Source organism: Chaetodon trifascialis, chromosome 10 (genome assembly GCF_039877785.1).
Source record: "Chaetodon trifascialis isolate fChaTrf1 chromosome 10, fChaTrf1.hap1, whole genome shotgun sequence".
In the NCBI taxonomy this organism is placed as follows: domain Eukaryota; kingdom Metazoa; phylum Chordata; class Actinopteri; order Chaetodontiformes; family Chaetodontidae; genus Chaetodon; species Chaetodon trifascialis.
In genome coordinates this window covers 7,001,141-7,029,022 of record NC_092065.1, presented here as the reverse complement: position 1 = coordinate 7,029,022, position 27,882 = coordinate 7,001,141, and the positions used below count along the sequence as shown (strand labels likewise).

The following is a 27,882-nucleotide window of genomic DNA, read 5'->3' as shown; positions in this document are numbered from 1 at the left end:
GTCTTTGAAGACGTAGGCCAATTGTTCCATTCAGGAGACTTCCTGAAAACTTGTTGTTTGTTTTTACACTTTACATTTCCCCTGTTCAATTTCAGAAAACACATATGAATGTAATAATAGAGCCTCCAACAGGGTTCCTGAGTGGCTTTTGATTTATAGTGTGGTTCCTGTTTTCCTCCGACAGAATTGTTTCCATACTTGTTATCAAGTTAGTTTGTGCTGCCCACATTCTGTACTGTCCATCCTCTGAGGTTTCAGTTAACTATTTTTCACTGTTTTCGTTTTTTGCTAATGGGAAATGTGTGTGTCGCTCATCTCCGGGTCAATGCAGCCTTACATGTGCAAGCATGTACAAGCACAGTCTGAGTGGTAGGGAGGGAAGGCAGTTAGGCCAGCATGCTATACGAACATAAACAAGCCTGCATTGGCCATTTCAGGCCAGTCCCATTTGTTATCATATCATCTGTTCTGTTCTGTTCTGTTCTGTTCTGTTCTGGCCTGAGGGCATATTGTAATTTGTACGTATGTGTGAGTGCGTGCCCAAAAACACATTCATGCATGTCTCTGTGCCTCTCTGTTATGTGCATGAGAAAATCACCAACAGGAGCACGCGTGAGACAGAGTGAACAAAAACGCACATCTGGTTCCATTCAGGATGCCTGGAATTCTTTGCCTGCTTGGTTCAGATTACGTCCTGAGCCCCCATGCTGGCTGCGCGGGAGAGCAGATAAACTATGCTGCTCAACACAATGTCTCGCCTATTCGACAACTGGAAGGGTGTAGGTTGACAGGGAGTAGAGGTGAAGCTGAGTTTACAGGCAGGGTCTGAGTGTAGTTTCAAGAGGGAGACTCCTGAGTAGCCAGGTATGCTAATTTATTGCTTCTCAACCATCGCAGACCTCTCCTTACAGTATGTCGAGCAGGAGAGGGTCCTTAGGGAAGGGCACGTTAAAGGTTCTGCCAGATGGAACTGCACCTTAATACGATCCTAACCCCTCCCATTGGTATCCACTGAGGAAAGCCCAGGCAGTAGAGGGTCAGCTCTGCAGAGATCCACACCGGAGAGACAGAGGTGCAAGGGCAAGAGACCAAGAACCTTGAGAGTATTGGTTAAAGCTGTACTGCAGCATAAGCAGGCCTAAACAGCGTGACCGGAGAGCTGGAGAAGAGATATATTTTGGTCTCCTCACAGTCAGAAATCCAACTGAGGTAAACCATCTTTATTATTGTTTTGTTGCAAGAGACCCTATGCGCAGCTATAAAGAACAAGATGATTTCTATTCCAAAATGAAACATCTCTATGCCTTGGGACCAGTTCGTTCTACACACCAATCTAACTTTAATTCCTGAACGTCACCTTTCCTTTGCGTTTCAGAACGCTCTCATTCCAATCCCCCCGCCCTGTTATCTCCCAGGTTTGACAGAGTGATGTCTTCAGCCAAAATCACCTCATCTACTCTGGTTCCCCAGGAGATGGAGTGCCAGTGATGTAGACGATTCAATCAGTGAGGAGTGAAAGAGCAGATCACAGACAATACGCCACGGCCCCATTACCCCGAGTCCTCAGTTACCGTTAGCGACGCTTAGCTCGGGCCCCCACCTAATGGGCCATAATATCATTTTACGCCATGTTCCAGCTCTTTATACTAGCTCTAAACATAACTCTGTCGCCAAGGCACAATAAAAACAGATATATTTCTTTATTACTCCTCACAAAGCATATCACCAGATCTGAGCACCCCTACAAAGGAAACTAATATCTACAGGAACCTGTTCTTTTTCTTGGCTCATTTGGAGCAGACGCACAGTTGTTATTACATTGAGCTGCACTCTGCCGGCCTCACCTCCCGATGCCATTCACTCAGAGTGTAATGGATGTTTTATTATAATCAAATGAATACAATATCTTCACCATAAATAACCCACTGAAAAAGCCATTTTCTCTGCCTTGCAATAAGTTTAAATGTCCATCACGCCTCAAGCAACGAGGTGCCACATGTTTAATTCAGAGCTGATGCAATTTGCGTGTTGTGTGCTACTGTATAGGTGAAAACAGCAACTTGTCTACCTTTCACTCACCCTCATGTCCCCAAGCTGCCCCCTTCCACTCACCCAATAATCACACTCCACCCTTTCTTGCATAAAGTCATGCAAGTCTCCGGCAGGTTCATTACTTTGCATGATAGCAGGAAGAGGAAATGTCCCCTGGGTGCTCTGCTTTTGAGGCCATTCACTTTCTTCATCTCGCAGGGCAAATGCTGTGCTTGTAAATCTTGAGCCAGATGAGCAGAATTCAGCGAGGGCAAGTTATTATCCACAACTAGGAATCATCACCTACACAGTGTATAAGGTGCCATTGTCCCCTACCCTATATATCATCGGGTCTGACCAGCCCATTTACACTATGGGAATCTGACAAGAGATGGGCGAACACTGGGGCATGAACATGTGTGCTTGTGCTCGTGTGTGTGCTTGCTTGTGTGTGTGTGTGTGTATGTGTGTGTGTGTGTGTGTGTGTGTGTGTGTGTGTGTGTGTGTGTGTGTGTGTGTGGGGCAAGATGGAGCAGGAGGAGAGTTGGGGAATCCAATCTCTCACACAGAGGAGCAGAGACAGGCGGGCAGATATGCTCCAGGCCTAGAATAACCCCGGCAGTATCCATGAATGAAATGACAGGATTACAGGGGTATTAGAAAACCTGCTGAGATGGTTGATAATGCTGTTTATGGTTGGGTGTCACGCCGCTTGCAGGGAAAAAGTCAAACTGTTTGGCTAATGAAAATATGGACAAGCTCTTCACATAGTCACCCAGCAGAGATTTCAAGGCCGGGGTCTCCCTCTCCGTTTACAGTAATGGTTTGGTGTTGGCTTCTTGACAGACATTAACACAAATGCTTAAAGATTTATGCGTGTTGCATTATTGTGTTTGGACCACTTAAAAATGGGGAGTAAACATAAGCCCCGCTATCCTGGTTAAGAATGGGATTGTTGTTGTGTCAGCAACCCCCATAGATAATAGTAATTACTGCCCTTGTTGCAGCGCCATCAGACTGCAACTTCGCTAGCTGACAGCTTGGTCCTAATTACCAAGAACCACCAATTACTGGCTCCATTTCATTATTTATATTGCTCAGCGCACCCAAATAAAAGAGACTTCAGTGACTCTGAGCAGTCACAACTCTGGCAGCTGCAGAGGAACATCCAGAGGACCTGCTGAATCATTGTCTCATCAGTTTTTCCTGACAATACACTAGTCAGCATGCAAACACAACACTGTACTCAGAAAACTGAGTAAAACTGGGAAATGAAGCCTAGGGCTGCCTCTACTTCCTCTTTGCTAGCCACAGGAAGCAATTTAGCTCCAAAGGAAGTGCATTATCATTTCTTCTTTTCCCACTTGCTCATGCTCGTTTAACTGCCAACAGGGCTGCAGAATCAATTCTAAAACATCAGCCCTGGAGCTTTTAACTAATAAACTGTTTGCATGTTGTATCTACATTCATATTTCATTCGTTCCACTCTCAGATCTATGTTAGAATAACTGACTGGTCTGTTGCCACCAAAAAGATGCATCCAAAATAATAATAAAAAAAAAAAAAAACAGAAAAACACAATTCTTTATCTGGTGAGTGTATTCAACCAATCCACTACCACACACAGTGACTTTTGCAGATGTTTCCTATCACCCTCTGCTGCCAAGCATCGTCCAGTGATGGCTGAGAGGAGGCGAGCAGGGGCTCGGGGCGGGGGTGTGAAAGTCTGCTATTCCTGCTCCAGTGAATTTTGCAGAAACTTGGCAGATCATTGTGGAGATTTGTATGTCTGTGGATTTGATATGAAACTGTTTGAGAGGCTCGTCTGGAGTCTGTCTCTCAACGTGCCTCCCCTTAAAGTGGGCCTGGCTGTTTAGCTTATGTTCCCATAAAGCCTGACGGCCACATTTCTCAGCCTGCAAGGGTGCAGATGGGCGATTAACTCAGCAGACAGGTCTCATACCATCATCTGAAAGATAACCATTACAACAGTTTGTTGCTTCAACAAAAAGTGTGCCTCTGAGTAAAGAAAAGCCCATAATCCTCAAATAGGGGAGACAAACAAAAAGCACCTGTATCATCTATACAGATCTCTGCCATCGTACACCTTGTTGATTAACAAAGACTCTTTCTCTATTGGTGATTCAGTGCAAATTCAATGAATCACAAAACCTCCTCAAACAGCAGCTCATGCTCAGCAAGCTGTAAAGCATGTAAAGCTATCACGTTCCAAAAGGACAAGCAGTCTCAAAAAAAAAAAAAAGGCGATTAAATCCATACAAAAGGAATCTACCGTCGCAATCCAAAGCGCTTAGCATTTAGATGACAGTTGCGCAGGGCAGGCCTTGTTTGCAGGGGCTGGAGTGGAGCAGTATATGTGGCCCGGAGGCCGGATCTGTTCCAACTGTGCCCTGGCAAGAAAACGTTCAGCCCAGTCAGCCTCGACAGCTTGGATATTCACAGGGGGCAATGGAAAACTGGAGGGCTGCAGCACAGCGTTGGAGTTGGGGGAGCTCAGAGGAGGAGGGGAAGGGGTGGTGAGTCAGGAACAAGGTGTTTCATATTATTTTGGTACCGCAAGGACATGGCATTTGCTATGTTCGATGAGCAAAACCAAACCTGGGCTGGTGATGAGGGCTTCTTGTGTCTATGTTGGTCTACAGTGATTCAGTTCATCATCTGGCAGGTATGTCTGGGGGAGGGGGCTCACAGAATCCTGAACCACTTTTACACATTCTGAAGGTGCTAGTTTATGCCAGCACTGCAATACCTTGCTTCAGTGACGATGAATTTTTTAAAGCCTGGAATTGAATCATACATTTATCACTGAAGAGAAATCTAAACAGAAACGATGTTCTATGGCTAATGGGACAACATAAACACAGCAGGACCATGATGTTTTTAACATGCACGTGTTTTTCCACTGCACCACAGCAACCCGCTTTAGACTGTGTGGCACATTTGCATTGACAAACCATCGTGACAATTTCAGAGTTTCCATAGATCACTGACATTAAAGTCGGGATCGTCACTTTGATTTAGGGTGACAAATGAATTATTCACTCTCATCTCTGGGGATTCATACTTCAATTCTGACTCATTTTGAATATCATAGAAAGGACTTTTGATGTTGCACATCACGTCATTAACTTGAGCCAACAGAGGTGCCACAGTTAGGGTATCGCCATCAGCAATATTCCAACAAACATGATGCCCTGTTAAAATATATTCTGTTTAGGCTTCTTCTTATGTGTCAAAGGTATTACTATGCATTCAATTGTCTTGTTTATCTACTTTTGCTATATCTTAAAAAAAACACATCGGAGAAAGTTAACTCTAAGCACGTTAAAGTAACGCAGCAGATAAGGTCAGTGTCGCACATGGGAAAAGAAAACTACAGCAAAAAAACCCCAAAAAAAACAAACAAGAGATTTGTTTGCTCTTGTGCATCCTAATTCATTCATCCCCAAGTACCTATTTGCTGCAGGGTTATGCCAAGGCAAATCCTCATGGGAGAGATGACTGACACCTCCTAATCCTCAAGGATACCAAAAAGCATGTCATTACCATGACATTTCCACCATCTTCTGGGGTGTTAGATGAAGCGTGAGGACAACAAAGGGATGACAACTGTGAGTAAAACTCTAAAAATAAGAAGTTTGAATTTTTAATGTCCTGCGTTTTGGGTCACAAGTGTAGCTGAAGTATTCTATTCATTCTGCACAGCCAGAACAACCACCTGGGGTAGCCTACATTTCAAAAGAGCCATATTTTGTTTATCGTTAACACCAGCGGGCAGGCTGGCAGGCACGCAGCACCGGAGGAAATGTGGTGGAAAGTGGAGCACAAGAGTTATGACCTAAGCAAACAGCTGATTATGGAGAAGATGAGTGAGGAAAGGAGATGTCTGTCAAACTAAGCCCTCCACAGATGGACGAGTGTCGCACACTAAGAAACCAGCAAGTCCTCAGGCTTTGTGGCAGCTTTGGGTTTTAAAGTGCACCACAGAAACTGTGCAGGAGGAAATGATGAACAGTTGGCGAACATAAAAACAGTATATCATGTCCAAACACATTAATATTCCTCATCTTTCATTCATCTTATGGACTGAGTGAATCATTGTAACTCTAGCTTTTCTACTCTTGAGTGAAGTATGGACAGACGAAGCTTTTGCAACCATCTATACAAAATTAGCAGCAGTAGTTAATTGCTGGAGATCTTCATTTAATGAGGGCTAAATTAATCACTTGCAGCCCTTAATAAACAAGTGCAGAAACCTACTTGTGTGCGAATAAAGTTTTGACAGAATAAAACTCATCCTAACTTGTAAGCCAAGACTTGACTTATAATTGGACCATTGTTTCCTGACACACAAACACATAGTGTTGACCATTTACTGGGCAACAACGTTCCACTTCTATGAGCACAATAACAAAAAGTGTTTTCATTGGTGTACCATGGCACTTGGGGGCTGAACCTTGCCTGTGAAACTCCCAGGTGAGATGGTCAACTATCTGCTCGGTAGCAAAGCTACAGCCTGACTCCCTTCCCTTCTGCTCTGTACACCCTATCTGCTCAGTCCTTTCCCCAGAGCTCACTATCACCACACTACCTCCACTCTTGTACTGACAGCCAAACAATGGGAGCCAGGACTGCCTTAACAAGTAGAAAGTGGAGGCCCGACTAATTAGAGGCACCCTCACCCACCCCCACGCCATCGCCTCCAACCCCTCCTGTTAACTCAGAACAGTGTGATACAGCTTGGCCAGGGCTGGGACTGTTGGGCCCATCGTGAGAGAAATAGGGGCTGGAAGTTTTTTTTTCTTCTGGCTGCTGGCCGATGGGGGACCGCAGTAATTGCCCGAATCCCACTGTGGCAAGTGAGGAGAAAGAGTGTGAGGGTGGCACAAGCCAAAGAAAGTGAGAAAATGCTAGGACTGCGTGAGGGAATGAGAATCTAGCAGTGAAAAAGTGCAGATAGAGAGAGAGAGTTTGAGGCGCAAAAGATAAATGTTTATAAGAAGAAACGTGGAATGGCATGTAGAACAAGTAATTCAGAAAAAAGCCAGAGCCTGTGGAGCCTTTGTTGTGTGAAAATGATACAAGAAGGAAAAAACTGGACAGTGTTGGGAGTGTAGTTGAAAACAAAATGACCTCGGGTGCTACTCACTAGGGAAAGGCAGACAGGGGTGCAGTGAGCGTCTTGGCTGTTGGAGTGGAACAGAGCAGGGTGCAGCGGCAGCTACACAGCAGGCCCTCACTGGACACTTCAATCACAGGCAGCCGGAGCCCCGGGCAAACTTGGCCAATTAGCCGCACACTGCCGCTGACCCCCAGCTTCATTAAGGGCTCGGGCTCTGGATAAGGGGAAAGAGGGGAGAGGGTGCAGAGGAGAGGATTAGGGAGGCAGAGAGAGAGAGAGTGAACCATCAGCGCTAGCCAGGTTTGAGAAGACACACACATGCATTTGCACGGACACATACGCTAAAGGTGAAGCTCAAGGTTACAGATAAACACAATTAACTGTGAGCACCATATACCACAAATGTACACACTCCCTGTGGGTTTACACCCACAGCAAAGGTGGCGGCGAGGGGGTTAGAGCCATAGAGGCCAGAGGGCGTAGCTCCCCCCTCTCTCCCACGCGGCTGCACTGACAGCAACAGGTGTGGTGGCCAGTAGACATGCAATTACCAGGCTGAGAATCTGCTCTTTGTGACAGAGACAACGACGGATCAGAGGAAAAATCAGAGCTCGAGGGGGAGAGGAGAGGAGCGAAGTGGGAGGAGAGGTGAGAGACGAGGAGGACGGGAGGAAGATACAGACTACTGAAAGTCCCTGGAGGGGAGAAACAGAGACGGAGAAGAGAGATTTCCAGTCGTCTCTTTTCATCGCAAACCCCTCGTCGGCAGAGCGCAGGCGTGCAGAGAGAAAAAAAAAACAGATCAAAAACCAACACATACAGTAGCTAAGGCACACCTGTTGTTCTGAGGTAGAAATACAAATTCACACGCTATGGTGGTGTGGAGAGACCTCACATAGATGTGCACAACAATGAGACGAGGGAGAGAGTAAACTGACAGCATCCCCTTTCAGTTCAGTGTGGGTGGGGCTGTTGGAGGTGCTTTGGGACAGGTTGCGCTCAATGAGCCCTGACAGCGAGACTGTGTATGCGTGTGTTTGTCTGCATTACAAGTGTGTATATCCACATGGGACCTCTGCTTGCATCAGCCTTGTGATGGAAGCCTCAGCGGCGCTCCAGGGTGGTGAGAAGCAGCTTCATACGCGCTCTCCCTCATTTTCTCTGCTCTCCGATTACGGCCGTTCGATCAGGCTAAAGTAATGTTTGTGCGCTTTGCCGCCAGTGTAGCAATAACTGCTGTCAGAACCTTGCATGCTCGGGTGGAGAAGAGATACTGGCCCTTTATTTAAAACAAGCCAAGGATAAAAGATCAATGGCCCAATTCAGGCCATGAATTGGAGGGAAAAGTTCACAAACATAGTAGGAGATTATGAGAGGGAGATATATGTGTGTATAGGGGGGAACAGAGAGCGAGGGGGCATCTAGCTCATCTGGGTGCTAGTGGCTTATTGATCGGTGGAGACACACAGCTCCGAGCCATTCATCACAGGCCACTCAGGCCCTTAGATAACTCCTATGATAGTGCCCTGCTGCCGAGCAGCTGCAACTGGCCACATCCATTATCCTTCAAAGTAAGCCCCCTAGCCTGGGAACAGGCATGGTGGGGCTGCTGGGTGTCACGCTGGAGGGAGGGCTGGAATGGCAATGGAAAAGACCAAGCCTGTGGTAAGAAGCCTGTGGCTGAGGCAGAACAAAAGGCAGGAGCAGGGGTTGAAGGGCCAGGGTTTTATGAAAAAGTATGCTCTGACAGCCAGAACAGAGATGAGAAACTGTCTGTTTGCACCAGTTGGAGGGGAAAAAATGTGACGGCACTATTGTTTCCATTTCTCGGCCAAACAGTATTAGCAAAGCTGTTTTATAGCAGATAGCACACAAACCATCCAAGCGACAGGCAGCTCTGAAAACTGCTGAGTGGCTCTGTGTGTGTGTGTGTGTGTGTGTGTGTGTGTGTGTGTGTGTGTGTGTGTGTGTGTGTGTGTGTGTGTGTGTGTGTGTGTGTGTGTGTGTGTGTGTAAAGAGAATTCCCAGATTGGGCAGGTGGGGATGAGCCATAATGAGCCATGCAGGAGAGGAAAGTGGGGGAGGGGGGTTGAAGAGAGGGCAAAAAAAGAAGGGAGGAGGCCAAAGAGCAAGGGAGAAAGACAGAATGAGAGTGATGGAGACAGGCTCGGAGCCAGAGACAAGGCCCCAAAAGAGCAATTACAGGAGCTCCAGAGAAGGTGTGGGCCTAGCCCCCAGGCATAGTTTCACACAGCACAAAGCCCTGCCAGACACACGCACGCACGCACGCACGCACGCACACCAGCCTTAATGCAAAAAACTTCTAATGAGCAAAAAACAGAAATGAGCAAAACAAGACTAAGAGTGAAAGTAAAACAGGCAGGAGGTAAGCATGAGGTAGGGGTGTGTTTTAAACCGGGATCATCTCAACCCCAAACTTTGCCATGCTGTGCTTCCCCACGTTTTCACCGCAACATTCTGTTCTGCTTGAATCCTGCTCCCCTAACAGCGTGGCCCGAAACAAAAGCTGAAACTCCAGGGCTGAGGTCAGTGTGAGCAAAACTTTCAAGTCGATTGTACTCCGTGTGGTGAGTGCTAAACAACACTGAGAAGTCTGGACAGCCCCGCACCATGGTGCCTGTCACTAATACGAGTCCGAAATGGTTTCTGAAGGCAGCTGTTTGTGCCCCCACCCATCACCGCCACCACAACCTCCACCACTTAAAGGAGAACGATAGGCTGCAAAGAACGATAGGAGAAAAAGAGAGAGATGTGCAAATAGATAAGGGGGAGGGGAAATTAAATTAAGAGAAAAGTTCTCGTGCACTGGTATGCACCATTGATTTCCTATTCTCTTGGAAACATTTAATGAGCTTAAATAGGAGCCTCGTTTGACACTGCCACAGTGACTCGGAGGAGCCTCCCAGTGAGAGGAAATCGTTCAGAGGCTGTGACGGCTACCAGAGGGGGGTGGAAGAAAGAGAGAAGGTGGAGGTGGAGGAGGAGGAGGAGGAGGAGAGATGGGGAAAAGTGAAGGTTTTAATGCCAAAGCAAGATGATGTGTGCAAGACAGATGTTGAATTGTGCTCGGGAAATGGTCCATGGGTAGCAATACTTGCATAGTTCTCAGTGAGGGGGGAAAAAAATGAAGGATGAAGGAGATTACTAGAAGAGAGGCAGACGGTGGAGGAGGCTAAAGGTGGTGCACACTCAACCATGCTGCCTAGTTATGTAGGTGCTTACCACTCACAACAGGCACTCATTATAACCCAACAATGTCCAGACTGACTGACAGCTACTGCTCCACTGCAGCGTTTCACCTCATTACTTCCTGGATGACCTCCCTATGAGGCATTCAACAGATGCCTATTGCTTGGCGGCCATCTTGTTTTCCTCCCCTCCCCTCTCTCTTTTCTCCCTCTACCAGCAGGAAAACTATTGTCACTTCAGAGAGCAAAGTCCAGAGGCGCTTCACTGCTCTCTGCTGCTGATGAGGGCCCCACAGGGAACCATCGGCAGCCACTTTATGAAGCCGTCTGTCAATCTGAATGGACTCAGCGTCCCGCCACCTTTTGCAGGCAATCATGATAATAAGAGAGTGGAGTGGAGGCATGGATGTACACTGGCACCACAGGTGGGCTTCCCCTCACCGACTGCTGGGTGCAGTGGTGTATGTGTGTGGGAGGTGTATGCGAGTGCGTTTGGCTGGAAAATAAAGCGATTTCATTGAATTTGCTCATTTTGCAATTTTTAGCAACAACAAAAATCCAAACTCTTTGTACTGAGAGCAGCTACGACTGATGTCCTGTGCAGAAGTCCAGAGTCATACTGTAAATAATCAGGACGGTCAATATCAGAAGTAAACCAACACAAAAAGGAAATAGGCACAGACATATCATTAGTGAGTTAAATGTGCTGAATTATCATTATATAGGTTAGTGTTGAAATGAAGAGTTGTGTGATGGGTTTAAAACTTGATGGACAATTAGTCAATTATTCAATCTACCAAAGAACAATTCCCATTATTGGTTTATCATTTCCTGACACAAAATGTTTGCAGCATTTTTTTCTTTCTTACCCTTTAACTGTTTATACAAATTTAAGCTGAATATATAAGTTTGGTCTTTGGGCATGTGCAATGGATATATAGATAATATGCATGTATAAAATATAGATTCCAGGAGACAGTCCAGCCCTACAGCTCAGCTCTGCCTACATGCAAAAGAGATACACTGTGGTTTACTGATGTTAAGAAGGACCACCCACCGGATACAAGCAGCTGAAATGAGTGTCCTCCACAGGGTGGCAGGGCGCTCCCTTAGAGATAGGGTGAGGAGCTCTGTCACCCCGGAGGAGCTCAGAGTAGAGTCGCTGCTCCTCCACATCGAGAGGAGTCAGCTGAGGTGGCTCGGGCATCTTTATCGGATGCCCCCTGAACGCCTCCCTAGGGAGGTGTTCCAGGCATGCCCCACCGGGAGGAGGTCCCAGGGAAGACCCAGGACAGGCTGGAGTGATTATGTCGCTCGGCTGGCCTGGGAACGCCTCGGGATCCCCCTGGAAGAACTAGAGGAAGTGTCCAGGGAGAGGGAAGTTTGGGCGTCCCTGCTCAGACTGCTGCCCCTGCGACCCGGCCCCGGATGAAGCGGGAGAAAGAATGGATGGATGGATGGATGGATGGATGGATGGATGGATGGATGGATGGATGGATGGATGGATGGATGGATGGATGGATGGATGGAGTGAATGGGAGCAGGGATCTATCACCAATCACAAGACTCCCCTGATGACGTATGTGAGTCTGGTTAGTAGATTATGAAACGTTACCCGTTTCACAAAGTTTATGAATGCTGAACACATACGACAGAAGAGCACCAGGCATAGACAGCTCGTTCAGCTGCCATGCTCCTGAAAATAACAAGGGACGTCTTCTGCTGTCTACATGTATATCCATCCTTGGCTCATCTTCTTCTTGTTCTTCTGTTAGGCTTTATGGCAGTTGGCATGCAGCAGTGTTGCATTACCACCATCTGCTGGACTGTCCCTTGCCCCCATCTATGGCGGCACTGCCATGGCACGTGTGAAAATGTGCAAGATGGAAACGTTCCTGAATGTAACTGCATGTGTGAATATCAAAAATCACTAGCGGTGCCTGAAAGACTATCCCAGCAATTTTCCGGGACCTGTGTGTGAAAGAGGCTTAAGCCATGATGACCTGTACTGACTCGAAGTGGAAGATGCACGTATATGTATATGTATATGTATATGTATATGTATATGTGCATGCGTAATTGCTGCTGATAAGTGGTTAAGCATAAATATTTCAGGTCCCTGGTTGTGCTTTTAAGTCAGTCAAACATGTTTTCTGCTTTAGAGCTGCTTTGACATTCCACCAGTGTCTGTTTCTTATATTAGCAGGTCAGACAGGAGTTCTTCAGTTCCTGACCCCAGTCACCCCCTACCCCCACCTCCCAGCTTTGGCTCAGCTGCCAGGAGAGAGGCTGGCTTGTACCACCTCTCAGTATCTATCCAGACAGATGCATAGTAAGCAGTGCTGAAGCCAGTGTGGGTGTTTGGCACAACTGGCAGCAGTGCTGAGGCCATGTTTCGCTGGGCTTTCATGTGTGACTTGCAGCGAAACTTGTGCTGAAGGAGATTTTTTTATGAAAATGAGTCTTGGGCTGGAACAATCATGTGATCCTCTGGTGATTAATTACGGTGAAAGAAAAACAGCCCTTTTTCCTTCTGTGTAGAGTTCCAGCAGATACACATGGGCACGCACTCCCACACATACATACCAAGTATAGGAGCCGGAAGTGACTAACAGCAGCATAAGGACAACAACTTGGGAAAGGCACAGTGTTGAAGAGCCCTACACTGCTTTCTCCAGCATCCCCACCTGTCATTTTCACAATTCTTCCCAACATAGTGCCGGCAAGAGTCAATTTTTCAACGGAAACCATATTTGCTCTCTGTAGAAATCCATAGGCTATCATCTATATGACACTATGGACCACTCTCTAAATCATTTACACTGGACTATGTATAGCCTGTGGAGAAAAGGTCATTATTGAAACAGAGAGCTATATTTCATAATTGCACTACCATGCTTCCCCCTCAGTGAAATTGGCTCTCCAGAATATATTCTCTCTCTCTCACTCTTTTCCATCTCTCTTTATCTCCCTCTCTTGTCTGTTAGAGAGGGCGATTTTGACAGGCTGACTGTCTCTCCTGGCGCAATAACCACCCTCCATTTGTATCTGAGGAGGGTGCATTAACTAGACAGCGTAATCAGCCTACAGAGAAAAAGGCAGCAAGCCTCACCAACTGACTGCTTTTTACCACTCTTTGCTATAACAGCTCGCCATTAGGCTACAATTAGCACGGCTCACTCTGGGAAAAATAACCCCTCAAAGACCTTTAGACAGCACAGTGGATGCGACAAACATGGAGACTTTGGCCAAAGTCCATTGTTGCACTGCACACTCAGGAGAGGTAATCTTATTTGATCACACTTGATGATGAAGGGACTTCAAAGCACGGGATTTAGGGAAAAAAAAACTTAAGATGCCATGGGACGGTGCCAGAATTGAACCTGATAACACTGACATGTTAGAGTAGATGGTTTCAGAGTAAGGACGCTGTCAGAAAAGGCTTATCGGCAAACACTTCAGACAGTGCATAATTCATCTGAAAAGGCAGCGGGCAAAAAAAGGGGAAAAAAATCTGAAAGCACTACCTTATCATAAGTGTATGCACTTTCCGAAACAGGGAGGTGAGTTTTGTTGAAGTACCCCTGTGGTAAAGGTGCACTTCAGGTAAATGTGTGCATCTAGCGGAGGATGCAGCCACACAAGCCTCTGAAAGTTAAGTTCAGCACGCACAAACACAGTCCCACCCTCGGGGCTTTGGAACAATAAAGAGAAATGCATGTCCCTGTGGTCATCTGTGGCATGCTGGCAGTGGGCAGACACAGATAAGAGTTTGGATCGGTGGAGGCTGACACACTGTGATTATCTCCCGCTGCTGGAATTGACCGTCCATCAATCCAGACGGCCAGGAGGAGCGGGGCCGGCAGACTCAATTGTTGCCTCAGACGAGAATTTTTATGATTCAATGACCTCGAACAAAATGAGAAAAATGTGTCAAGTGTTTCAAATGTGTTGTCGTACTAACGCGCTCATGCATTGTGATTCAGATTCACAAATACTCATGAAGAGACTGAAAAGCGCTGCAGTCTCAGAGGTACAATCACTAGCACATATGTTCTCACACCATGTCTTAACACACAGAGCTACACTCAGACTACCACCTGACTTTCCAGGACTCCCTCTCAAGTCCCAGTCTGCCTTCCTGGCTCTCTCACCACCTTCCCCCTCATCTCCTGCTGCGTGTTCTGGACCTGAAACACAGTCCATACACAGGAGTGAGCCACAGGAGAGACGATAGAAGGGAAGGAGTGAGGAAAGAGAGAAGGAGAGTGAGAGAGAGTGTATCAAGAAGCGCATTCTTTCTGCTGAGTGCCATCTGGAAGTGGAAAGGTAGATAAACAATGACGTGAGTCGCATCCCATCTCCTTCCTAAAGCCTGAACAGACACACGCAGTCGGCACAATGCATGAGCGCCATCGCCACCGATCCTGCGCAGCGCGCCAAACATTGTCAGGGATTGGGTCTTATCAATCGTTGGCCAGATACTGAGCAGAAGCGTGAGGCAAACAAAGGGAAGGGGAGAGAACAAAAATGGAGGGGAGCTGCAAGCGACAATGAGAAACACAAATGAGATGATGGCTGGGAGCCACCCGTCCACACGGCCCAGACCGACTCTATTTAATCTGGTCAAGTCTCCCCCAAAATCAAAGCAATCTCCTCTAGTGAGCTGACACAGGAAGGAATGAGACAGCCAATCCCACCCAAAAAGGAAGTTGCTGTGGAATTGAATGAGGGGATGTGGGGCTATGCAGCATTGTGCTAGGCATGCACACTATTACGGCTGAGGAATTCTGCTTTATTTAAAAAAGTCCATTTGCATTCACTCAGCTTGCAAGAGGAGCTTGGGGGCAACGTTAGCTTCTGCTCCCGCTGCTTTTGAATTCCTCACTATCTTCTTTTTAGGCCCTTCTGGCATGCAATATATCACAGTAGTAGTAGAAATCTTTATTATCCCTTATGGGGAAATTGTCCTTGTAGTAAGTCAGAGATAATAACAAAAACAATATCCATACAGTACAAAAGCACAGAAGTTAAACTGATGAAGAGCAACAGCTGGAGCAACAGCCGGAGGGATGCTCCCTGAGGATACTACGCCTCTCGGGGCCACCCTGTCCTGTGCTGTGCTTAGCTAGACCTGAGTAAGACTGGAGTGAGACATGCAAAGGCCACAGTGGGGGTGACACAAAGGAAGAGGGACAAAACGAAGAGACTTTGACAGCTTTCCCTCGGGCTGCAGGAGGAGCTGCACCTGTATGCACCTCGGCTCTGCTCAGTTTAGTTTCCGTCTCTTCAGACTCCCCGCCCACTCAAACACACGCACAGCAGACTCTTCGGTTCTGTTGGCACTGGCGGAACAACAGGAGGGAGGGATCAGGTGGCTGGGGCAAGCAGACGGAAAGAGAAGGGCTGGGGAGGGGGTTGACAAATGAGTCTCGTCAGGTAACATTCACAGATGTGAAAGGATGGAGGCGAACAAGAGGGAGAAGATAGGTTAAGGGAGGGGAGGGTGTCTGTCAGCTCATATTGGTTCATCAGCGAAAATCCCCTGCCCTGATTGCAAACCACTGCAGTCAGGAGAAGGGAGGAAAGAGACACTTTGAAAGGGGGAGGCATTTAGAGTGGGTCTGTTTGCTCCCGAGGACCGCTTACTGATTCTGGTTGAGGACACAAGGAAATATAGCCCCCGTCTCTGTGCCCAGGACACTTCTCACTACGATGGCTCTGATCAAAAAGAGCAGAAGGGAGGGCAAGGCAGAGGAAGAGCCCTAGAAGCATTCAAGGGCCTGGAAATTTGGGTCAGACACATGACATATTAATACAATGACTGACGAAAAAAGAAAAGTGAGAAGAGAGGAAAGGGGAAGGAAATGAAAGGACAGGACTGTCAGGGTGCCAAGATATGCACAGCAGAGAGGATTTGTGTTTCAACATGCCCCAGCATGCAAGGGGAAAAACAGGAGCTTCTTTGCAACCAGCTTCACAAAATAAAAAGAGCATAATCACTTTAAAGTGATTCTGGCCAAATGAATGCACGATACTTCAGCTGCATTCAGACCTTGATAAATGCCCACTGTCTAGGCTGTTATTAAACACCAGAGAGACTGGTGGGTCCCTGTGCCAGGCAAAACTAATTAAAGCAAGGCAGATGTGTCTGGACAGTGGTGTACCACACACATAATGTTACACACTTGTTCACTCGTACGCACGCTCACACACACCCACACACAACCTCTAAATGGGCTGTTAACCATGTCCACGGCGCAATCAGTGCCAGCTGATGAGCCGTCACCGTCCTAACTAGACCAGGTGAACACAAAACAACAGCATCTCGGCTTCAGTTTCTAACTTCAGCACGCTTGACTTTGGAAACTTTCTGCCAGCCAGCGGCCAGAGAGAGAAAAACGCCTTTCCCCTCGGCTCCTTATTATCCTCACCAAAACCAGGCAACACGTTTCTTTTCTGTATTCCCTACCTTCTCTGCTGCAGGTGATGATGAGAGTTAGAGCTAACAGCAACCAATTAATCTTTCATGGTGCACGTGTTCTTGCTTTTGTTAAGTCTGCTACGTGAGATTGTATGAGACTGCAGCTGTACAATAGAGGGCTGGTGACACTTTCATCCTCCTCTTCTTCCTCCTCCTCCTCCTCTCCACTTTTCATTCTCATACTTTGTGAGCAAACAGCTGGGTTCTCTTTTTTTTTTTTTTTTTTTTTGCAAAAGCTATCATTACAGCAGCCTACAGGCATGAGAGCTGCACTCCAAATCGCTGATGGAAGCCTGGCTAGCAGAGTCAGAGCTCGAGATAAGATTGGATCGGGGATATGAGTACAGGGGGAGGATGAAGGCTATTAGATGATAAACACACAGAACCACACAACCGTGCACACATATGAGTGTGAAAGCGCATGACATGAAACAATACAAGCGACCGTGTTTTATCTTCATTTAGGCTGTCAGACTCATCCTCTTCTAATCACAGCGATCTTAGGTCACATGCACACACCAGCAGCTCTCTCGCCGTCTCTCAAAGACCCATACACACAGTAGTGACTAATCACCCATCTGGAGCAGCCATTCCCAGGTCTGGATGACAAAGCGCCCATGCCCGCAAATATAGGCTAATGCCCTTCTCAACCAAAGGCTTAGGCTGCATTACAGTGAAACAGACAGGTCTAGAGAGAGGGTGGGGGAGGTGAGGGGGGTGGCTTATGACCTGGCTCAGACAAGCATGGACAGGGGAGGAAGCAAGTGACATCACAGATAAGGGCGATGCACTTAGGCTAGCTGCTAGTGGCTACGTGGAGCTGACAAGTCTGTACGTGCGCTTGATTTCAATAGCAGTTCCCCGAGTCAAGGGCATGGAGAGGGCAGAGCCAAAACAGTAGGAAAAGCCATTTCAATGTGACTAGGCTAGTTTGTCAAGTGAAAAATCCAGTGTGGCTTACCCACAGGGCTCTGCTGAAACCCTCTTGTCACTAAATACTAGCGTGTTAGCAGTGGCAGGTGCTAGCCATCCCCCTCTCAGAGCAGTCCATGGGGGAGGGCTTATCCTCAAAATGCCTCAACCACTGTAGAAAACGGTTCCCTATCAGAAGCCGGCTGCTTGCTGGCATGATCCAGGTAAGTCTCCGACTTGTGAGAGGGGCCTGATGCAACCAAAGTCAGGTTCAGAATATGGGATAAGGTTGGATCAGAGCCAGGAGCCATTAGCAAGCAATGTGTCTGACACAACGGGCAGAACACAACATTTTCAAAGGCGTAGAAGGACTTGAGCGGAGCCATGGTGAAGAGTGCTAGGCAGCTGTTTCATTCAGGCCCTCTGATAACAACCCCTTGTCCAGATTGGCTACTGCAAACAGGGCAGGGGACCGCAAGGCAGCACGAATACAAATCACTTCTTCGATAGTCTACACTGAGCTAAGCAAAAACTAGTGCACTGGCATTCTCTCATTCATTTCTTAGCTGATCAAGCCTCTTGCGGTTCATTGCAAGCAGCTGCAAAGATTTTTAATGTACCGGCGTGCATTTAGATTAATGTGCATCCTTACAAAAGAGCATATGACAGTATGGTTAATAAGCAGAAAACACTTTAGCTATCAGAAGGAGCCAGCAGTATGAACAGACAAAGATCTAGCTAATGGCCTTCACCGTATCATTTACCGTACAGCCTGATGCAGGATCACACACTGGCTCCAAAGACAGGGAAGAAGGGACACTTTCATTATTCAAGAGATAACATCCTAAGAATACTTTCTAGGGGATGAGACTTTGCTTTCTACCCCCACCATGAATAAGCAAACAACTAGCGCATCCATTATGACTGTGGAAAATGAAATCTCAGGGTTATTTAATTCTCTTTTTCCACGTAGTGTTTGGACTTAACACCAAACAAAGCTTGTGAGCAGTGTCACTTAATGATGGAGGCACATTCACTTAACATCTTAGCAATGCAACTCATTTCAATTAGAATCCATGGAAAAGAAAAGTGATTTAAAATTGCAGTGGGAAACCATCTGCCTGTGAGCGGTGCTTGATCTTAACAGTCACGGATTCAAGTGGACTGTGCTCTGCTGGCCCACCTATCAAACACTGACCACTGCAATCACCAAAAACAACAAGCCTTTACATCTGTGACTGTGTCTCAGTCCCATTAAAAACCCATCACACCCACTACCGCCACGCTACGCTTAGTGCGCACAAAACCCATTGCTATAATTGGCTCCACTGCACCCTTTGCCCACTCTGGACGGGCCAACCGGCAAATGCAAACAACTCTGCAGTAACTGGAAGAGAACCAAAGCCCTGGTCATGTCTCGGTGACAATCAAGCGTGACAAATTATTTCCAAACATGGGGAAGAAGGGAAAACAAGAGGACTGTTTCAATCAGACACGAAAGAAAGAGGGGGGCGAAATAGAAAAGAGATGAGCTGAAACAAAACATTGTTCACCGTCCGCTACGGGAGGCTAAGGGCGATGACAGTGTGACTGTGGGCTGATGGCGCACCTCCAAATGACAACGCACACTCCATCACCCCACACAAACAGACAGAAAGGTGTGGTTATGAAGCGGATCTGTTTTTTCACGGCGACCACAGCGAGGGCCGCAACCATGTCATTACCTCAGCCGGCAGAGAAGAGGAACCCCAGAGCCTGGTATTCTGAGACTTGCAGGAGAGTCAGGAGGGTGTTTATGTGAGGGCATTCGACAATGAGAGAAAGATAAACGGAAAGCACGGAAAAGACTGTGAAAGTGTATTAAAATGTGACTGAATGAATGTGTGTGAGTGTGTGTGGAGGCGACCGTGTGCCATTAAGGCTCAGCTGCAGTTTGAGCGAGCGCCGTGCAGATGTTTGTCATACCAGAGCGAGGAGCGTGTCTGGACTGGGATGAGACTGAGAGAAAATGCTAGCGGTACCCTAAGGCTCTCTGAAAGAAAACACACTGCACTCTCTCTTCAACAGAACACACTCCACGGCTGACTCCCAAACTCATGATTTGAGCTTAAGGCCACTCATTAATATAAAAAGAAATCACAAATGAGAGTGGAGGGCAGGAGGGGAAGTTATGTACGCGGAAAAAAGTGTCATTTATAAGCAAAAAGTAACTAATTATCACCAGCAAAAGACAATAGAAACTCACAATCAGTCATAATTGTTTCTTGGTGTGACATGAATGCCGATAAAGGAAAACTATAATTGATATTCTGAACTGACTTTTGTTAATTAAAGCACTGATTATTCTGCTAAACAGACTTCGACAACCAGAGGCGCAGCACTGCCCTTTAGAAAAGGCACTTGCACAGCGTTAAACTGAATTCCTTTGAGGCCTGTGCTTTTGGCAGCGTGCTGTTGTCCGGGGATCAGGACGTTCAATGATACGTAAACAAACACAAAAAATGGGAGAGAGGTTTGCATACGATACAATCCCCAAGCCAAGCACTTTTATTTGTTTTCGGCAATAAATGTCAAGCTTTATTAATTGATTGAGCCTGAGAGGGACAGAGACTGGGAACGGAGAGGGAGGCAGTGGCAGCTAGGAAGCAGTGTGTGGACTATTGTGAATTCAACCCTCTCTGCTCTCAGGGGAAAGTGGTGCCCAAACCTTTCACCAACATATAAAAACAACCATGAACTCTGACAAATTCTGAAAAGCAACAAACAATAAGCCTCAGAAATGATCTAAATCCTCATGTAGGAAAAGTTTAGAGAAAAAAAGGTGCCCTGTAATTACTACAGAATATCTGTGGACTGGAGGGTTTGTGGATTAGAAAGGTTGGACACTGAACAAAAGGGGACCTTGGCTTACTGAGATCCGGGTCTGGGCATATAGGGGAAGCAGTTGAGGACAGCACACTAAATGGAAGTGACAGTCAGCAGATACGCGCCAGTCCCCTCCACCCACAATCGCTCCCGCCGCCTCCTCCTTTGGCAGGCCCAGAAAAAAGAAAAGCACACCCTTTCTCCCCATCTACAGATTACATACAATGCACCCTAACATACTGGGAGAGAGGAAGGGGTGGTGAGGGGTGGAGTGGGGGGAGAGAATAGACAGGGAGTGCTGCCAGGGCCTACTTTTAGATAGCGTGGTTATCAGTGAGGAGAGCAGAGAGACAGAGAAACAAAGAGGAAGTTTACTGCCGTTGTTTTATCTGGAAGGGCACTAAACTGAGAGGCACACAGGGGACGAGACGGCGGGAGTTAAGAGAAAGACCATTCAGAGGAAATGGAGAAACTGTCCAAAGTCACTCAACCTTCAGCAGTGTCCTGTCTCTCTAACTCACAGTCACACATATACACTTTGCCCTTGGCTGAAAGTCATCCCTGGTTCATGGTCGCTGGCTTTGATAGGAGTCCGGGCCCTGGAACGAGTTACTAACGACCCAGAAAGCTGCTTGTCGGGCTATTGGTGCAGCTTGATGTGCAGTGAGAGAGGCTGTCACTGGGATGGAAACTGAATGTGGCCTTTGATAAAACACTCAAAGCGGGATAAAAACAGAACTGGAAGTAGGCAGCCCATTAGGCTGTGATAGAAAGTAGGGGAAATAGAGAGAGCTAGACGATGGGGACGAGGGGTAAGCCCGTGCTCCTGTGTGATGTCCTTGACCCTGTCAGATGGGGATGAGGCCTGCGGTGAGAAAGAGTGTTGGGCACACGGCCCACCAGGTGTGGGCTGGAGAGGGATGAGAAGCACGTCTATGAGGCGACTCCCCCTCCCGCCACCGCCAAACAGCACCCAGGCAGCCCGCTGGAGCCTACTAATCAGAGAACTTAGCCGCTGACCTCTCCACAGGCTCTATACCTTTTAATGAGATCCATGCCTTTGATTCGTCGAGCCGCCTGGAGGGAGAGACAGATCATGCATAAGCTCTTGTACACACACACACACACACACACACATTTTGCCAGCTGTAGATGGACACTTTCACAGTCACACAGACTGCTGTGGACACAAAGACGTGAGACATGTACACAGTTGAAATAATGAACATGCTGTAATCCACAATGGCCACAGGCCCTCATGCGTGCACGCACATGCACAGGGGAGGTGGACACACGACAATAGACTAGACCAAGCGCTGTCTGAGAACTAACTAAGGCAAACTAATCAGCACACACAAGGACAAGCAGAACGACACTGAATCTGAGCCCAGCTCAAGGACACAACACCCACCTTGTTAAGAGAAGGCCGTGGGAGGTGCAGGTGAGATTGGATCCAGACATGCTTGCTCACAGACAGAATTGAATTATTGATCAGCCAACAGATTGTGTTATGAGGAATTCATGGATCCATGCAGGGGTTGTCCAGTCCCCTTAGGCTGAAAGACAGACTGTTTGTGGACTCACTGTATACATTTGCGCATCTGTGTGCATGTGTGCCGGAGAAGCCGAGGGGAAGCAGGTTGCACTGGTCAAGTCCGAATTATTTCCTGTGGGCGGAGTGGGCAGCGTGCGCTCGCACTGAGACAAGAGCGAGCAAACAGTGAATCGATCAAGCTGGCTGGGGCGATGCATACAGAAGGAAGGCTTCACCCTTGCTGCGCTGAGAGAGCTTTAACTGCTCACACACTGAGTGGCTTTTTCATTGGCACTCAGGCAACAGCGCAATCCTCAGCTCTTAATACCACCAATGGAAAGAGAGGAAATGGGATTTTTATTTGTCTGAGCTCCTCGGGTGGTCTGCTGCTGCTAATAATGCACTGAAATACAGAGCCTCATTTAGCTCGCGTTACGTTTCTAACGTTAACATCAGCCGACATGAGGTGCATGCCACTGAACAAAGGTAGGACTATATTCTGTCGTGAGGCTGCGGCACTGAAAAGCACACCTTAACCCAGAAACCTTTTAACACTTCCTCTATGGTGAGTCATAACATAGGGAAATGGACAGCGTGACAGAATGCTTTTATTGTACCGCATCAGTTTTTCCAAGGTTTAACCTAGTTCTTCAAAAAAATCAATCTGCAGCCATGTCATACTGCTCTGTGCCTGAACTTTACACAAGAAGGACACATCACCATCACTAGCTTCGCAAATGCTACCTTACTGATAAGATAGAACAGCGTTAATTAAGGTCAGGCCTAGCAAAGATCCCATGGATCACTACACTGCATCATCACTGCATATAGAAGAAACACAGAGTCACAATCCGGTCTAATCAGATTTCCCATCCAGACACTTTATCACTTGGAATTACACCATATTTAATAATCTCTCTGTCTTTTAGTAATCAGGATTTCTTGTGTTTACATCTGACATGCAGAACAGATGTGTGGTTTTAGCACGCTGCTCAAGGGGGACAATGTTTTGTTTTCAAGTCAGAAGGTGGAGAGACACATAAGAACCCAGTGGAAGCAAGATGTGAGTTCATTTTTTCCATTACGCAAAGAGGAGACCAACTCCATATGACTAATTAAACAACAGACACAGAGGAATGCGTGATGACATCTTGACAGGGACAGACAAAAACAGGGACTGGAAGTGAAACAGAACAGAACCTGGTTAAAAATAAAAACATGGGCTCTGGGAAGAGTGACATGTCAAGGGAAGTGTATTGTAGATCTCAACAGGGAGGACTACACAGAGGTCTTAATGGAGGTCCAGAGTGATGGATAAATGGCCTGGTCACTCCACTAGTCGGCACCCAGTCCACCAATAAACAAACAGCAGCACACCGACATGGCCTCTTACTCCCACTTTGCTTCAATCTGTCATTGGAATGCTGCACACTTCTCCTCCATATCCAATTGAAAGAGGATGAAAGTAGAAAGGGAAAATGTCTCCTGGTGAGACTTGTGTGATTTGGGGATCCAATTTGGCAGCGTGTTTTCTGTAAACATTGTAACTGCAGCTTGTTTTCAGAGAACACACAAGCAAGCAGGATTAGACTGTTCGCTGTGCGGGGAGGAAAGAGACATGGTCTTGGTAATAAGGTTCTCTAACCCCAGCAGCAGATCTACTCCGGCTAATGACTGTAATTAAAGAGCCCAGCTTCACAGAGGGATCAATGACGTGGGATCGGCCCAGACAGGACGTAGAATAGACACAGCTACAGCAGAAGGAAGCGACCACAGGGCTGAGTTTAAAAACTTACAGGCTGAACAAATGGGAGGCTGAGTGGTAGGCTAGCATGTGTTATGAGGGCCTGTAAATATTTAGGCATTCTTACAGGGGCATGTGGCTGCGACTCTGATGTCATTTCTCCTAGGCCTATCATTTGGTTTAGTTTAAGACTGAAAAGCCCGTGTGGAGCAACTGTAAACACAGATCTGTGAAAAGGGGAATACAGAGAAACAGAGTGTCACAGGACAAAAATAACGCGTGCTAGAAGCTCAAGTTATCTGCATGACCGTCACATGTCTGACCAACTGTATACAGATTAGGAAAGAGAAGGGAGAGGGCACAAAAATGCAGATACTATGTCTACAAGATTTGCAGATACCAGCATAAAATATCTAACAACTTCCTTTTTTGCTGGAGAAGTTAAGAGGGGAAACCAAAACTGGGAAGCTTTGAGGCTGCCCAGATGAGTCAGTGAGGAATAATGCATGTCATCACGGCTGCGTGAATAGGAGAGTGAGGCTGGGGGGCAAGCGCAGACACCCAAGACATAGAGCTATGATGACACCTCCACAGATCTGCATTTCAGAAGACAGCTCTGAGCCCCAGGCACATTTCAGGAAGCAGGATTAATATCCACGTAGACTACAGACACACTGAGTAAGAAAGACAAAGAATAAAAGTTGAAAAAAAGAGATTCAACAGAGGAAAAAAAAAGTTACTGAGCACATGACACTGTATCAAGAGAGGCTGATAAAGGGAACGAGAGAGCATGTTCAGGGATGGACATGATAGCATAAACAGGAAGTTATAAACACAACAGCAGTGGGTACTGCTCCAGCACAAAGGTCACGGTTGGCTGATCAGGCATAGCTCACATTCCTGTAGATCATGACCAAGCCAGAGAGGTGCACACATCTACCTCTGCCTTCAGTCCACCACAGTGTCCCAACTCTACAAGGTTAATGCCAAGGTAAAGGCCTGACTCATACTAATGCCCTACATGAGCCCAATCTCCAAAAAAAAAATGCAACAAAATGAGACAAGGCTCACATCCAGTCTGCATCACCTTCACTGTTTTACATCATTTTGTTGTTTGTGTCTGTTTTTGCTGTTTTAGTTTGCAGATTTTTGTGCTTATGTTCTACACATCCGTTCCCCTGGTGAATCCTTTTGCCGCTGCATTGAGTGACTAATTCCCCAATGGGGATCAATAAAAAAAACCCTCAACTTATCTTAAAAAACGTCACTGTCACCTTACAAAATCCCACCTCAGATATTAGCAACTACAAGTTTTAGCGACCGGTGGTCACTGCAAAATGTCAGTCTCTAAGGTTAAGGCAGTATCCTTGGCAGTGTTATTACTGATGCTAGACTACTGCCACAGTAAAACGGTCTGTCAGTTTACAGATGAGAAGCAACAGAGCCAGTGGCATTTAACTAGATTCTCAGTAACTTTAACAATTGCTGTATGAAGAGATTTTAATAGGTCCCTCTTGGATCATAGGCTACTGAAAGGCCACGAAACCCACCTCATTTAACAGAGACATGGACATGATCCCGACAAAGAAATGATCTCATTTACATAACATCATTTCAATATGAAGAGTAATAAAGGCAGACAGCCTTGCCTATACACTGTATTACCATAGCGTGATAACAACGATCATGAATTGAGATCTGGACACTGTAGAAGAGGCGTAGACACATACAAAGTGCCTGCGTTTGTGTAACATGCAGCTGAATGAGGAATATTTTTAATTCAGTTATTCATACTCATTCATACTTCCTGTTTGGAGCATTCCACAGGTAAACGGGTTCACTGGTAACAGGTGATAGTATCATGATTAGCTATGGAAGGGACATCCTTGAAAGAAAAAGAAGAATCGTACTTTTTATTATCACATCACACATCATGTTGCACACTACATGCTTCACGCCATGCTTCCATGAAATTAATTCCTCCGCATTTTCCTGGTCGTCCTTCCTCCTCAGCAGACCAGGAGTGGTGGGCTGCCAGCTGACATCCAACAGCAGCGCCCAGGCGGGATTCAAACCGGGAACCTTCTAGCTGTGAGGCAACAGCGTTACCACCAAGCCACCTTAAAGTAATGTTTCCACCCAGCCTTGTGTGTTAGGTGATCATGTTAACCACTAGACTACGGTCACTTGAAAGGCTCAGTCGTTCACTACTTATTGAACACATGACTGGGTAAAGGATATTATTACATGGGCTCATGAACATTTCATAAACCTGATCTCAGTAAACACAGTTGGTTTGCAACTCTGTTTTTATTTACTTTATGCACAGTGCCCCAACTATTTAGGAATCAGATTTTACATATAGGTACCTGGGCATCCACAAACTGGTGTGGACGGTCGATGTGGAGGATGTCTGCTTCAGGGTGGAGCAGAGCTAGAGGTTAAGCCTCTGGCATCTGTGTGTGCAGCTTCTGTTCTCTCATGCAGTAATCAAGAGCCTCCTGTGCTGTGATATCTCTGCATGGATTCGATAACCTGACGGTTCAGTCAAAGGCCCACATCACCTGACATATATAAAGACAGCCATGCAAATCACAGGAGTCCTTCAACATCACAATCCTCAGGCTGCTCTTCAACAAACCATAATCAGACATGCCCAAACCCCCTCAGACACCACCGTTTCAAACATTTCTTTGTCCCCTAGTCTCTTAAAGAGATTAACACCACAAGGCAGCTGAAATATGTGGATGCCATAGCTGTCCTTCCTGATGTTGATCATTATTACATATTGTACCAAGTGCCCAGCAATTGAGTAACAAAAGAAGCAAGCAGTCAACACTGACAAGCACTCATCTCTCCATCACAAAAAACTTCTAATATTGATTGAACCCGACAACCAAGAGACCGACACCCAACCTCCAGCAGTGCTGCCATCCCCATGTCCACTTCCAGCTGCCAACAGATTTCAGCCGATGCCAGAGATAATAAGGACAGCATATGTTTCCTCAAGATCTAATCTTGCCGTTTTCTATTTTAGAGCACGTTCTGCCAAAAGATTTTATGTTACTGCTTTTAAATGTTAATAATCTTCATCATGAGGGTTTTTTAATAACCATTTCATTGGTCAAATTCAAATGCAAAATAAACAGCTAAATTGACGTTTTCCAAAAATCTTTAGAAATAAAGCTAATAGAGGTACAAACGCAACACAGCTGGTATGTTTTCATGAGATTTGAGATTTGATACCACTTAAACTTTTAAATAAGAGCCTCTCGCACTCAAAATGCCTGGCTCATCGTCTATAATTTCCCTGTTTTAAATAAGAAAATTGTATAGATACAGAACATAAGTAGCAATGGCTTGCAATATGGAAATTCCAGTGGTGAACATTTCGATTTTAATATTTTTCCGATTCGTTATCCCTGCCAACAAAGGGAGCATGTCTGGTCGAGACAGAATGAAGCATATGTGTTTTGGTTTGTTTTTTAAAGCACCATCTATTAATAATAAGGCTGCTCAGAGTCATATTCTGCAAGTGAGTTACTTCCTAGATCAATGGGGATCATTCATCTCTCTTATGAAGTAACACTTGCATAGATCATCCCTCTATGTCTTCCTCAGTTTGCCACATTATCTTCCCCCTTTGCTCGCTCAGGTTGGTGTGACCTTCATCTCCAGCTGCCGCCAGCGCACTGACCCTTCATACATCTGTCACCCACCAGTCCTGGCTGAGGCTCACATTTAGTGCTTCATAATTAATCACCCAGTGTGCATGCAAAAAATAAAAAAGAAGGGAGCCAATAACTTGACGGCAACTATCATATTAACATAAACCAGCTGGACGTCATATTAGCTGTAAAGCAGAGGTGATAATTAAAAATGATCTTGGCGGGAGTAAATTGGTCAGTTTGAGGATTAACTGTGAAATGACTCACATGGATAAAAATGAATTGCACCCTC

General features: G+C 46.4%; 1 protein-coding gene across 2 annotated transcripts in view; it reads right to left on the bottom strand.

Moving 5' to 3' along the window:
* Positions 1-27,882, bottom strand: part of plxnb2b (plexin b2b) — a 124,201-nt gene that overhangs the window by 91,796 nt on the left and 4,523 nt on the right. Inside the window, exon 2 of one of the 2 annotated variants that reach the window (XM_070972790.1) lies at positions 7,202-7,388. The exons of the other annotated variant lie outside the window; for it this stretch is intronic. The gene's annotated coding sequence lies outside the window, so the exon portion shown is untranslated. The remainder of the gene's footprint in view (positions 1-7,201; positions 7,389-27,882) is intronic. 2 annotated transcript variants of the gene reach the window in all.